General features: G+C 42.0%; 1 protein-coding gene across 4 annotated transcripts in view; it reads right to left on the bottom strand.

Moving 5' to 3' along the window:
* The window catches only part of PRDM2 (PR/SET domain 2), a 119,082-nt gene extending 108,691 nt beyond the window's left edge, over positions 1 to 10,391 (bottom strand). For 2 of the 4 annotated variants that reach the window (XM_068538930.1, XM_068538924.1), the window contains exon 1: positions 10,324 to 10,391. The gene's annotated coding sequence lies outside the window, so the exon portion shown is untranslated. The remainder of the gene's footprint in view (positions 1 to 10,323) is intronic. The other 2 variants (XM_068538928.1, XM_068538925.1) reach the window with 1 other exon arrangement.
* Between the last annotated feature and the right edge of the window lie 4,300 nt (positions 10,392 to 14,691).

Here is a 14,691-nt window from a genome sequence, read left to right as displayed (position 1 = left end):
ATGATAATATATTTTAGAGCAACTATAGATTCTAAACACTGTCATTGGAATAACTTCCTTAAGGTTCCTCCAGGATTGCAAAACCCCTGTGGAAGTGCGTGGCAATTCTACGTACCTTTCATATTCAGTGTTGACTTCAATAGCATTGATTTATGTACCCCGTTACCTAACTCAGATATCTCAAGGTCTAAGTTTTATCAAATGTGAGAACTTGAAGTATCAATCCTATCAGTGTAGAAGCAGAGAGAAATCTTTCCACACCTATCACCAAAACTTAATAATTCTATCAAACTTTAAAAAATGCTTAATAATTAAGTGCCTTCAGTTTTCCAATGGTAAATAACAAAAATCTTAAAATCCCTAGGACTTCTCTGACCCTGGATTCTGTCTTAGTTTCTTTTTTGGATTTCTATGCCTGACCAAATCTTCTTTAGTATGTCTACATTTCCCTTCTATTCTACCTGTTGACGTTTTTCAGATAAAGTATATTAGACAGATATACAAATTTAGAGCATGTGAATTTCTATCACCAACTATACTTTACTAACAGCATACACTCTTACAAAACTAAGAGCTTGATCTTGATTTTACAGATCCAAGGTTTTAATAATATACACGTACTTAACTTTTCAAGATACTGCTTTCAATTTCTAGGGCAAATCTTCATTACAAATATTTAGCTTAATAATATCATAAAGATGATTTGATTATACACGATCAGTATGAATACAGCAACAATAAAATAATTAGGGTCTTTATTCAAATGCCAGTCCCTTAGAAAGTCAAGACAACCTCAGCAACTGTTAAGCTGCTGTCATCTGACATGGAGGCCAGAGACCAGAAAATCTAGAAATATGCAGGAAACCCCATAGAAATATGCAGTCCCAGGGTCAGACCGGCTCTGCAGCCCCAGCCATACCTCTATCACCCATCCTCTGAGATAAGGCAGATTAAAAAAAAGATAGACACAAACTAACATTAATGCAATACGTCTAACACGTCAACCTGTCGTATCTGTCCTTTGCAGACTTGTGAAGCCTACAAAACTATATGAAAAACCTTTAAAGAAAAAGCAATAGCAGATTCTTTAAGATTAGTTTAAGTCTGGGAGGAAAGGGAAAGAATTAGGAAAATAATTATTTGATTCGCATATTCACCTATAAGTTACTGATAATTACTTTACAATTATTCTTTTGAATCAGTTTAGATCTTTTGGGCTATTTGGAAGATAATCAAATTTGCAACATTCACTTAGCGGTCACTAATATTATAATTATACTCTTAGATTACAAAAAAATCCCACATTGTAACATCAAGACTCAGAAGAAACTAACTTTTAAGATTCAGGAAGCAACACATAGCTTACGGACAAAGAGTAAAACAGAAATAAGAGAACTAGCATGACTGTATCAAAAGTTTTTAAATCATAAATACACTGAAAAATGAACTAGATGCCAAAAAAAAGTTTTAAAAATATCACTTTGTAAAAGGAGTCTTGGAAAGTTTATGACCTACAGAAGAAAAATTATTCTAAAACTAATCACTACATAAAGTAGATCTCTCATCGTAAATGAATATCATTGTAGTAAACACAGAGATGATTAAGCTTTTTGCGGAGTAGATTTACAGTGCTTAACACTGGTAGATTTACAGTGTTTAATGCTGATCTCAGCTTTCTCAACCAAAAGATTCTTGCAATCCAGAAACTTCTAGAAAAATAATCAAAATATCTAAATTACGCCAACTTCTCAAACACAGTTTTTATTAACAAACACAGCTGATGTACTCACTATAAAAAACTACCATTCATAATTCCTACCAGAAGAATGGAATCACCAAGTTACAATCTATAAACTCTAGCTATCAATATGAAAACTTTTAGCATCTATTCGTTGGATTAAGCAGAAGCACATAATTCATAAATACTGAATCTGCCTAGGAATTTGCTAAGTGAAAAAATCATTCATTTTCCTTTTCTGAAATAATATATAAATTTCACAAGAATAATCATCCAGAACATCCAGTTTCACACTGAAAAATATACCCCCAACTTTCCTTTTAAAAAGCAGACTATATCACCAAATTAAATAAGCTAAAGTGGAAAAAATCAAAACTGGTATGTTTATCATTTTCAGCATAAGGAGTCTCTGTGTGTGTGTGTGTGTGTGTGTGTGTGTGTGTGTGTGTAAAGAGACTGAGAATACGGCAAAGATTTGGTCATTCTTTGGTAAATCAGAGAATATGAACTCTTACTGCTTTAAACGGCTCGTGTTTCTTACCCTCTAGAATGATTTCCACCCAAGGCAAAAGGCAATGCTATAACAAAGCATATCACACAGAGGAATTTCCCCACCTAAAGTGTATATTAAGAGATACAAAGACAACTGGATGCTCACAAATAAACCAGTGATTTCTCCCATTTCAATAAACTGGTTTCCTCAATGAGGCCCAGAATACCACAGACAAATATCCCAGAGCCTGATTCCCCAAATTCATAGAGCAGTGTCCTGACACCAACCTAAATAAGGAAGCAGAGTTTAGAGAATTTACTCCAGGTGAGAGAATTCGATATTGACAACACAGTTTCCACAGAACTGAGGGGAAAACCAGAAGGTCCGCTGTTCTGAATGGCTTCAGAGCCACAAAGCTCCAGTGAGACAACGAGGTTGATTAGAGTTTTTGTTTGAAACATCTAAGTTAAACAACACCACAATAGAATGTTAAATAAGAGACCAGCAGATAAACTAGGAGAGTACTGTAAATCCAAATTTAGATTATGGCACTTCAGGGTATTTTTCTTCCCCTAGAATATCTCTCCTTCACCTGAAAACAAAAAAAAAAATTAAAAGGAAATTTTTCAAAAAACACTGCTCCAAGCATCCACTAATAAAGAGCTAGCTTAGCAATAAATGTATAGCAATTGCTGATTATTTATCATTTACCTGGTGATCTTATGGATGGCTACTATTATACGCTCTCCCTATTCTTTTGACTAAATGTATACATCTATGTCATTATATTACGCTGAACGTTTAATTTATTACATCAAAAATTTCAGGTTTTGTTTAGGGTTTCTACGGTAATTCTACAAATGCTTTCCATTTTTCCATCTTTCCAGCCAGTCCCTGCTGTCTGATGAGAACTGCACAGATTCAAGATCATTATCACAACTCCCATCTCTCCCCAGAAAAGGACAGCTGAACCAACTGTTGACTGTATAATCTACAAAACAGCATTAAACTCAAAGAAGTTCCTATGAAATGATACTTTTCTAACATTTTCCCTATGTTAGATGTGTAAAAACTTTAAATTATTATAAAAGGAAAATTAAGTCGATTCTTTCCTAACACTCAAATGCCAAGCTTCCAAATCAAACACAAATTTTCTAAAAGCAAGATGCCCCATGATAGTTCACTTCACAATTCCCAAAATAAAATGAGTTCTCAACTGACCCCTTTGAGTTATTTTTCTTCTACTGGAGTTGCCAAAGCAGATGTTACTTATGTGATTAAACATTTAAAATTGAGAGATTTTCAAGAACCCCCAAAATACTTCTGAATCTCCTTTAAAAGGGAAGAAGGCTTCAGTAACGTGAGGCTCTTGTCCCGGCTCTCAAGTATGCACTTTCTCACTTTCTGAGCGTTAATACAGTCACCTTGCAAGTGGCTGCTCAGGGCTTTTTTGGTTTTTCCTACACGATAAAATACATAGGAAAACTCACCCTCCACAAACTACACATAAATGACAAGGAGGCTTCCGAAATTCGTAAGTGAATAACATAGAGCAAAATCACAAGTTACACCAGATAAAGTGACAACTTAAACTATATTTCACTAAGATGCCGGGCTCACAATCACCACAAGATTCTAGGGGTCTTCTCCCAAGAGTTTATTATTATTTTGGTAGGGAGTGACTCTTCTACTTTAAATAAAACTGAGGTTTGGAGCCTATCCTCTAAATATGTAACTATTCCTGTTCTCAAGAGCATTTTAAAATAACAGCAACACCTACTGTTTGCAGAGCAATGTCTGTGTACTGCTCTACAGTTTAAGAAGCTCTGCACACACATGAATTTTTGTTGTTTAAAGGGAAGGATGCTTCCTCAAAATAAATTATTCGTGGTTCTCGTTTCAAGGTAAAGAGGAATGCCCGCCCCCCATGTATGATACAGAGGATGAGAGACAAGCCCTCGGTGCCATCTGCTATAGTAAGCCAGCCAGTGCCACTCAAGTGAGGGTGTGTGCAGAGCAGTGATAGGCTACATGGGATAGTTCCAGGGGCGTTTAAGTGCCAGGTTAAAAGTAAACTTGGCCTGTGGGTAACGTTCCCCAGGTAGTGAGGGAGGAGTTATTATCCACCAGCCTCCCTCCTGACCCACTCCACAGGCCCTGAGGGTCTTCAGAGAAAGACCGAAGAGGGATTACTTAAAAGCAGAGCCGGTGAACGTACGCAGGCAGGCGGCCAGGGAAAGAGCCTGCTTTCAGAACTGCCCATCAGCAAGGCAGCTTCAGCCACCTAGGGTGGGCAACGTGCCCCAGAGGAGTTTCTGACTGAGAAGGGCCACAAACAAAGCAATGCCTAACAGTTTAGGAAGGTTAAATTGATAGGAAAGAGTGAGGAGGCAGGAGACGAAAGGGCAGCCAGAAAGACTGGGGCCAGGCAAGCCGGTTAAGAATCTGGATGATGAGCGATAAAGGTTTGAAACACAGATGATAGCTGAAAAGAAACAAAAAATATGACTAGCCCTGCAGAGGAAGAATGAACAGAATGTGTTTTCTAACTGAACAGGAGGTAAAAAGAGATGGTGAAGATGAGTTCAAAATCCGGAATGTGACTGACAAGAAGAATGTGTATATTTTAAAGACAGGGCAGCCAGCAGTAGGGATGGTATTTAAGTGGAAGGTGGTGAGCTCCATTTTAGAGACTCCGAGGAGAGGCCAGACATTCAGGGGAAGCTGCATCCATCAAACAGGGGAAAAAAGTCCCACCACAGACTGCCTTCAAGGTGGGGGACAGAGATTGAGAAGTCTTCAGCCACAAGGGGGTGCCTAGGGACAGAGGAAATCGCCAAGAGAAAAAATATCCAGAGAGAAGAGTAGAAGATGAAGGACTGGGCTTGGTGCAAGGCGTGGGAAAAACTAGGAAAAAGAGTCGCCCCTCCACCATGTTCAGCAGGGGGAGGATGGGATAGGCCAAAAACCTTTAGGACTCAGAGGTAACTTGGAAGTGTTTCTCTTGAAAATAACTGTGCCATGTTATCCCTCAATACCTATTACATTAAACAGGTATCTAAGAAAAACGCTATTAATGTTTCTGAGGAACCTAAAGTATCTCAAATTGCTCATATTCACCTATTCTTCTTAAAACATCCCAGGAAAAGACAGAAATAATCACTGTCCACACTTTTCAAACAGGAAGAAGAGAGAGAGGATGACTGTCCTACCCCTACCACTGCCAGAAACAACGAAGTCCCTGCACTTGATCTGTGAGACAGTTTACCCTGTATATCGAGGTAGCGCTCAAATAAATTACCAGGGAATTGCACTGATACAATATTTATCTCCCAAAACAAGTGACCTGACCTGCTCAATAACCTCTAACAGAGGTAACAGACCTTCACAATGAAGAATCTAAATTCATTCCAAGAGTCCTTCTTTTTAAAATTCCTACTTTTAGATGTACTTCAAAATTAGGCCTTTCAGAATTACGGCAAAGTCCCTAAAATAAGACTCACGGAATGGGAAACATTTAGAATCTCGTTTTTATACTGATACTCCAATTTATGCCTAATTTACACTGCCTTAATAAGGTCTTATGAAATGTGCAGAATTCATACTGGTATATAAGGGTTTGGTGATTCTCACAATTCTTTTCAAACACTGATGGCATCATTTAAATTATTTGAAAATGCCACAGAATTTTCCCACCAGAGTTTAATGAAGTCTTAGTGGAACTACTCATACGCACATGTAAAATCTGTAAGTTTCGCCAATTTCCAGACATGCTGTCCACCGTAATCAAACTAACAGTTGCACTTAGCTTTCCACATTTCAGGCAAACTGTGCCAAGAAGTAATTTAGCTCTTCCAAAGCAAAGCCTATCATATGATTTATTGCAAGAGCTACAAAATACGTTTTTCACCAAAATGGCTGGCAAATATATAAGTATTCAATGAAACCTCCTTTATTGCATGTTCCAAAGGACTAATAAATGAAAACAGAGTAGATGACGTGAACCAAGACCCTAAGAATAAATATTATATAGTACTGAGAAAAATATTATAAGTATAATTCACTCCAAATGAACCAGATTTATTACATACAATAACTCTAATACATGCTTCAGGGAAGCCAGGGTGGGGAATGAAAGGCATTCTCTTTAAGAAAGAATATTTAAATGACACATGCATTCATCCCAGTGCATGAATGTGATTCTGTACATTCAGATATTCTGTAATTCAGAAAACCACCCCATTACCAAATGCAGTCCAAGAGTACGTCTCTTTCTTTCTGCTTTATTTATCTGTTAAGTTCTAAATTACTCATTATTATTATTATTACTATTACTACTGATTAAATATTACTTATGCCATGATAAAATTTCAGTCTATACTATCTGTTCTTTTAAATAATTCAAATAAAGATTTGACAACTTATACTTTTTTTCCCCAGGGGAAGTTGCATGTTTGCCATAAAGATCAATAACCTATCTCTAAATTATAAAGTAATAAAGTTAGTAAGCACTTCAAAAGTAAACTTTATTTCTTCAGGACAAATTTATCACTTTCAGTGCATAACCCTGAACTGGTGGTTTAAAAAAAGAAAGATTCTAGAAAAACTAGACTTCTATCATCAGTTTTTAAGGGGTTGCTTCACTAAGTCTCATTTTCTAGGAGAAAAGACCATTGTTTCCGCGTTATTCAGTATAACAGACCACAAGCTTAAATTATTCACCAGGTATCAACTCTATGCAAATTTATTTAAAATTCCTAATAATTTAACCTACATACTGGGAACACTGATCCTATGTCATGAAAACTCCTCCGTAGTTTCCAGGTTACCTCACGTTGCTTTACCTCTTGCCACGAAAGGGACGCCAAAGCAAAATTTCTGAAAGTGACCGTTCAACAAAGTCATAAAACCAAACTCAGGAAAGAACTTCCGCAGTAGGTTCATTCCCTGGCTTCAGTGGGGACTTGAGGTTAACCATGCGTTGAATAGTATATTCTTCCAGTTCTGTGACTACAGAGATCCCATAAACCGCTTCAATGATTTAACCACCCAGTCTGATGGACCTTCCTTTAATGCAGTGGCTGTGAACTGGGGCGATTTTGCCCCCCCAAGGGACGGACATCTGGTAACGCCTGGAGACTCTGTCGACTGTCACACCTGGCGGAGGTGCCACTGGCATCTGGGGGGGTAGAGGTTAGGGGTGCTGCCAAACGTCCTACAAGGTACAGGTCAGCCCACACAAATTACCCAACCCCAAAGCCAACCATGTTGAGGCCAAGAAACCCTGCTTTAGTGGAACCTAAGTACTGCCTTCAGATGATTTCATCGGCTCTAACTATAAGCAACTAACTTCAAAAGTAAAGAGCCGGAACAGGACCCCAGACCTCTCACCAAGTGCTGGGAGGAGCACAGCGTAACTGAGGCGCTCCAGGCAGAGGGCACAGCCCCGGACACACGTCAGCAGCGTCAGTAGCAGTCTCTGTCGGGCAACATCCCCATCATTTGGAAACTCCCTGGATCTACACATTGCCACGCAAGCTTGACAATTTTCCCCTGCTGTCCACCTACTCCCTTTTCAGTCCCCACTGTGGAGTTTTCTAGTGCAGCCCACAGGCTTTTTTTCTTCTGCATGGGGATTAAAAATAGCATGAAAAGCAAGTCAGAAGACATGAAAATAGTAAATAACCCAAGGTGCTTTCCATCCCGGAAAGTCTATGATTTAACAGGACTCAAAAGGTTTGTAAATCAGATCTGGAACTTGAAAAGAGATGGGCAGCTTAAAGAAACAGTCCCATGAATAAATAAACATCTAACGTAAAATAATCATCAAAAGAATATTCGTGCAGATATATGTATGTAACTGCACAGACCCGGCTGAGGGAGGAGAATAAAAGGGAGCTGAAATGGAGTGCTATTTCTTAAAACTGCATTGGCAGGAAAAATGCGTGTTTAGAGGCTAAAAAACAGAACTTACATTCTCACGTATCTTAAAAGATGACAGAACTTTAAAATTCACAATAGAAAAACCTTTTAAACAAATCTTAACGAAAAGAAAATCTCAGGCTATAGAAACCTTACTGATCAATACAGAATTGATAAATAAATTATGGCCAGTGCATATATGACATGGCCATTAAAAATCATATTGAAGAAGATTCAGTGGCTTGGATATATGCTCACAATATCATAAGGGAAGACAAAGAGTATATATGATATCAATACTGTAGAAAACGTAAATATATAGAAGTGAATAAATATATACAAGGAAAGAAATACACTCATGCACACCAAGAGAGACAGGAAGGGGGAGGACGTCTGCCAAAATGTTCACAGTGGTTATCTGAGGAGTGGGAAGGGAATGGCTGATTTCTATTCCTTCTTTGTGTTTTTCTCCATTCTCAAATTGTCCTACAGTGAGAATCTTTTGTTACATTTTGTACTTACAAAACGAATATCAATACATTATTACAAATTTATACCGAATTGTTTCAGGAACTGGCCACAAAATGAGAAAAAACCAATGTGAATGTGCCAACTTTTCAATGAAAGAAACCACCTTCAGAATCAACAAAAGCGAACCTCTATTGAGCGTTATGATTACGTGCCTGGCACTTTTCTAACCACTTCAAATGTATTAACTTATTTAAACCAAACCAAAAAAGATGTGTAAAAAGAGCTCTGGAATACCAGAAGCTGTGAACAAATGTTAGTCCCACTATGAATTTCAATCTCAGTTTCCATTGCTTGAAATGAGGGAGTCGGACGATCTTTAAAGGTCCTCTCAAGGCTACACTGAGATTCTACATGTAAAAGAATGTGGGCAAATGAGTGTAAGTTAGCTTCTGGAGAATGAAGGGGCAGCTGCATGCCATCTCAAAAGCAAGACCCTACTAAAAAGGAACATACGATATGTCTCTCAGTTCCCCCTCCTCAATATTTGTACAGCACATTTCATAACATGTTAAAAAAACAAAAACAACCAACGTTTAAAGGCCTACATTTCCCCAATACTTGCACACAACTGATCAAACGGAGATGAAGTCTGGCATCTTAAGAGAATCACTGAAAGGTTCCGTTTGTTAAACACGGTGGTTGCTTTTCTGTAGTAAACAAAAACTTTAAGAAACATTTTAATCGCCTTCTGGGTAGGACCTTTTTAGTGTCTTGATTAGAGGGATTTAAAGACTTAACTGGGATTCACCAAACGGCGTTCCACCTCTGAAATAAAACCAAAACCCCAACGCAACGCTGAACGGAAGATGAGGGGTCAGCATGCGTGTCCTCTCTGGGGAAATTACAGCTGCGTAGTTGAGGGAACGTGGGCTTCCCGGGTCGATGTGGGGTTATTCCCGGTTCAGCGGTTCACGTGTGGGTCGGGAGCAACCACGGAGGTGTGCGAAAGACGCTGACCTGTTTGGTCTACTTCGTGTCTCACTTGAAACCATCAAAAAACAGGTTCGTGGGTATCTTTGGTAACAAAATGAGTAAGAGAGAACTGCACGTCTGTTAAAAATAAAAACACCGGTGGGTCTACGATGGGATTACCGAGGGAGAACACTCCCAGGCTTAAACCACACTTTGTGGATTGAGGAAACACAAAGACGCGAGACACAAATTCAGAACGCAAGTGTGAGAGACACGTTCGGCTGCAACACAAAAAAGAGAAGCAAGACGACTTGAAATTGGAACGGCCCTGGGACCCGCGGGCGCCCGGGGTCCCGCTGGAGTCGCAGCCGCCCGCCCGGCGCCGCCGCCCCGCAGCCCACACGCGTCCTCCCCGCGGGGCGCGCGGCAAACCAACAGCGACAAAGCGGACCCCACTACTTCCCGGCGCCGGGCCCCAAGGCCGGGCCGGGGTGCTCGTCGCGGGACGGACTGACCCCGGACCGCCACCGGGCTGCCGGCGGGACGCGCCTCGTTCCGGGGCCCCCGCGGGCGCGGGACACCGGAACCTCGGAAGGGGCGCGCCCGCTGGCCCGCCCGGGTCCCCGGCGTGTCGCCCCTGCCGCCTCGCTCCTCGCGGGCAGGAACGGGAGTCCCGGCGCCGAGCCCGCCGCCGTCCCGGAAGCCACCCGCCCCGGCCGCCTCTTACCTGCGCCCGCCGCGCCCCGCGCCTCACAGTGCCGAGAGCCGCCGCCCGAGCCGCCGCCGCCCCTCCGCCGGCCCAGGAGCCCGCGGCCGTGCCGCCGCCATCTTGGCTCCGGTCGGAAGTGACGTCGGTTGGCGCCGGCCGCACGGCCTCGGGGACCCGCTCTACCCGCGCGGTAGTCTAGGGCCGCGACCCCCGGCTGAGCAGACGCCAACGCGCCGCTGCCGGAGGGCCCAGACCCGGGCCGCACACACCTCGAGGGCCCGTACCCGAGCCGCCGTGGTTCAGAGGCGTGTTTGCCCCGGGGCCCCGACCTCTGTTCTCGCGGGCTCGACGACCTGGGCCGCACGGGCCGCGACGCGCGCCATCCTCACGGGACCCCGCGGACCCCAGCGGTCAGCGCCGGGGCTCGCCACCACCAGTCTGCCCGCGCCAAAGGCTTGGGATTCTGCGCGATCGAAAGTTACTGCAAGAACCCACAGCCCTTAATAAAAGGCGGAGGGCGAAGGAAAATGGGTTCATCACTACGTCCCTGTCAAATGAGTAAACACAGACCCCATTTTTCGCTCTTCCCTAAACGACCAGTCTAGCCTCCCCCCAAAAAGATCCAGCTCCAAGAGGGTGGATGCAGCTGGGTTTATTTGCTCATTCATTACAAACAAGTGTTTCTTGCCTGCCCGCCATGTGTCTAGCACTGTGCTACGTGCTGGGGCTACAGCACAAAACATGACATTGGCCTTGTCCTTGCGGAACTTATGATTTACAAACGAGGAAGCCAATAGACAGCCTGGGTGACAACGAATGACTGCTCTCATGGAGATGAACGGGGTTGAGTTGGAGATGTCTGTTTCGATATCCAAGGAGCCATGTGTATCAGACATCTAGCAGGGGCAAGGAGTCTGAAGTGGGGGAGAGAGGTGCAGGCTGGAGATGAGATAGAAAGTTGGGGGTCTGTCGCGTATGGATGGTATTTAAAGCCATGACCGCTTCAAGATAAAGCCTTGAGAATGAAAGCAGGAAGAATCTAAATGAAATGGGTGACATTAGACTCCGTGGAAAGGCCCCACCGTAAGGAGGAGACACAGTAAAGCGCAGTTACTCTTTGGAAACTTTTGAAGGAGCACACAAATCCGTTTATGTAATTAGGGTTTAATTTTAAGAAAACATGGTGAGTCAAGACGTATTATCATCTTACTGTGAAGGGATGGTGCTAACGACCTGGTCAGGTATAGTGAACAAATGAAGATAATCTCATCAGATAAATTTTTATCAAGGTCTTAAAAAGTGACAGGGTCAGCGCAGAGCCTAAGAAAAAAATAAAATCAGACCTCAAGCGTTTACTTATTTCTTCCACTGATATTCAAGGGAAAGAGACCCTAGATTTAAGAGATACTTGCATGCATGTCACTAAAAGTGTGTACTCTGCTGTGGATCAGAGCAGACATCAGACTTTTCCATCCCTTACCTAAATCAGTGCCTCCCAACATGATCCATGCATCGAAATTACTTGGAGTATCTGAAAAAAAAAAAAAAAGAAAGTGAGGGAGACTCGACCGTTCCATCCACAATCAAAACACCGATGTACAAATCAAAAACCTTTTTAAAAAAGCTGTATGCCACGTGGCATTCAATAGAATGCAAAGGAAAATAAAGGAACATTAAGCTAGAAGTGACACAGTGAACCAGAACATGTACTACATAGCATCATGCCAAGAGATGGTTGACAGAGTAGTCAGTGGTTGTCCTCCCTGTCATTAATCTAAAATGACTGGGGGTTTTAGTTTTCTGTAGCTCTTGCAGCAAATTACCGCAAACTGGGTGGCTTAAAACACCAGAAATATTGGGTTGGCCAAAAGGATCATTCGGGTTTTTCCATAGCATCTTACGGAAAAACCCGAATGAACTTTTTGGCCAACTCAATATATTCTCTCACAGTTCTAGAGGCCAAAAGTCCGAAATCAGTGTCACTGGGCCAAAAATCAAGGCATCAGCAGGACCACACTCCCTCTGGAGGCTCTAGGGGAGAATCTTTACTTGCCTCGTCCAGCTACTAGTTGTTGCTGCCAGCGTTCCTAGACTTGTGGCTGCATCAGTCTTCAAGGCCAGCATCTTTAACTCTCTGCTCCATCTTCACATCACCTTCTCCTCTGTGTGTGGTTGGATTTCCCTCTACCCTCCTCTTCTAGGGAAACATGTAATTGCATCTGGGACCCACCCAGGTAATCCAAGATCATCCCCTCATCTCAAGATCCTTCACTTAATCACATCTGCAAAAACCTCTTTCCATAGGGGACTAGGACGTAAACATATCTTTAGGGGCCATTATTTAGCCTGCTACACTGAGTATATCTTCAGCTCTCCTAAATTCCCCCCTTCATCAGCCATCGTTTATTTTTCATCTGCATATGTTTCTTGAACATTTTATATTTTTCAACTTGTGCCACTGCTCAGGATAAATAATTATATATATTTTGTCAACTTAATCCAAAAAAGATACGAACTATTGATAATACAATGTGATTTCATGAATGTTTTTATTATCTGATATGCTAAATATTACTCTTTTGTCTCTTTGAAAAGGTGAAAGATATTGCTAAAGGATGAGGGAAGGATTTTGAGACAATTCATCACATCTCATGGGCCATTTCTGTATTAGAGGGATGGAAATATAAAAAGCACTCTTTGTCTGGAGCTACAACGGGGATGAAACTCCATTTTACACAGATACATCTAGCACAGGTCCCGGCCAGTTTTGTACCTTGGCATGACGTACCATTACAGCGGACAATCATCACGATTCATCATCCCGGTACCCAGAACAGTGTCTGGCATGTAACAAACGCTACATAGATATTTTTAGTGGGAAAAAAGTCTTCTCCCTCCCTCTTCTGATGTGGCTGGATTTGAGCAATTATGTGTGGACCAAAGACTATGTGATAAGAACTATCCTCACTTTACAGATGAGGAAATGGAGACCAGGAAGGCTTAGTTAGCAGCAGAACCAGGTTTTGAACCTAGACAATTTAGCTCCCTGGTTAGCTGCGGGCTTAACAAGTAAACTCTACTCCCCACGCCACACCCCCCCAACAAGAAAAAGCTTGAGAACTGCTACAGGCAAGTCTGCTACTACATGCTCTCAACTAGTTATTCCTCAACCAAGATAACTGGGGTAGGAATTGGGAAGTATTTTTTTTTAATATCTGCATAAAGAGACCATTCTAAATACTCTCCCTGGACTGTCAAGCAAGAACATCAGGGGGAAAGGGATTCAGTGTCTAAGAGCAACTGCATCAGATGAACTCATATCTTGTTCAAATAATACATCACTTACTTTTTTAAAAATACTGAGCCCCCTTTCCTCCTGAATTCAAGTTGTTTTGAATGAGATCCAGAGTCTCTTCTTCCAGTGTCTCCACCTCACCCTCCCCACTCACCATCCCTCTGCTAAGTCCTTTACCCAAGCAAGGAATGACATCTGAGCAAACACACCAGCAACCAGAAGATTTGAAACTTGGATTCTGGGTTCAGATTAAAGACAAATGAATGAAGCTCAAAGATAGAAACTCTGGGGACTAAAGATACAACTTATTGCATGATGGACTCTTTTGGCTGCATAGTTTCAGTGCAAAAACTGCAGCCTCCAGATGTGTAGACGAATCTTAGCAGTGGTGAGATTTAAAGGTAAGAAGGGGAAAGGAGGGAACCTTTATTGAGTGCCAGTCTGCGCGGGTGCTTTATACTACATTCTCACGTAATGCTCATGACAATGACAACAGTGGCTGCTGTTTTACAGGTGAAGACACTGAAGCGCAGACTGTGGGGGGGCACAGCTGGTGGAGAGGCAGGGTTCAAGGACTCGTCCAGGGTCAAAGTCCACGATCTGTCTACTGGCCATGCTGCTTCCCAGGCATCAAGGTGCTCTTAGCACTACACTCTCTAGGCACTAGGGAGAACACAGAAGGACGAAAACGCCACCCTTCATCCCAAGAACTTAGGGTCTAGTGGAGCAGACTGGACTTGCTCACAAAAGCACAGCAGGGCACAGTGTAGGACTAGAATGACATCCTTATGCTCTGCGTGTGTTCCGTGAGGGTTTGCTCCCCACACCTTTTTTTTTTCCAATATTACTTCAAGGCAACCTACTGAATGGGAGAAAATACATCTGATAAAGAGTAAATATATAAAGAACTCATATAACTCAACAGCAAAAAAAAAAAATCTTATTAAAAAATGGGCAGAGGATCTGAATAGACATTTTTCTAAAGACATACAGATGGCCAACAGGCACACGAAAAGATGCTCAACATCATTAATCATAAGGTAAACGCAAATCAAAAGCACAGTGAGACATCACCTCATACCTGTTAGAAT

The sequence above is a fragment of the Eschrichtius robustus genome, chromosome 3 (assembly GCF_028021215.1).
Source record: "Eschrichtius robustus isolate mEscRob2 chromosome 3, mEscRob2.pri, whole genome shotgun sequence".
Lineage (NCBI taxonomy): Eukaryota > Metazoa > Chordata > Mammalia > Artiodactyla > Eschrichtiidae > Eschrichtius > Eschrichtius robustus.
The sequence above is the reverse complement of the archived record's forward strand: the minus strand, read 5'-3'. Positions and strand labels throughout refer to the sequence as shown.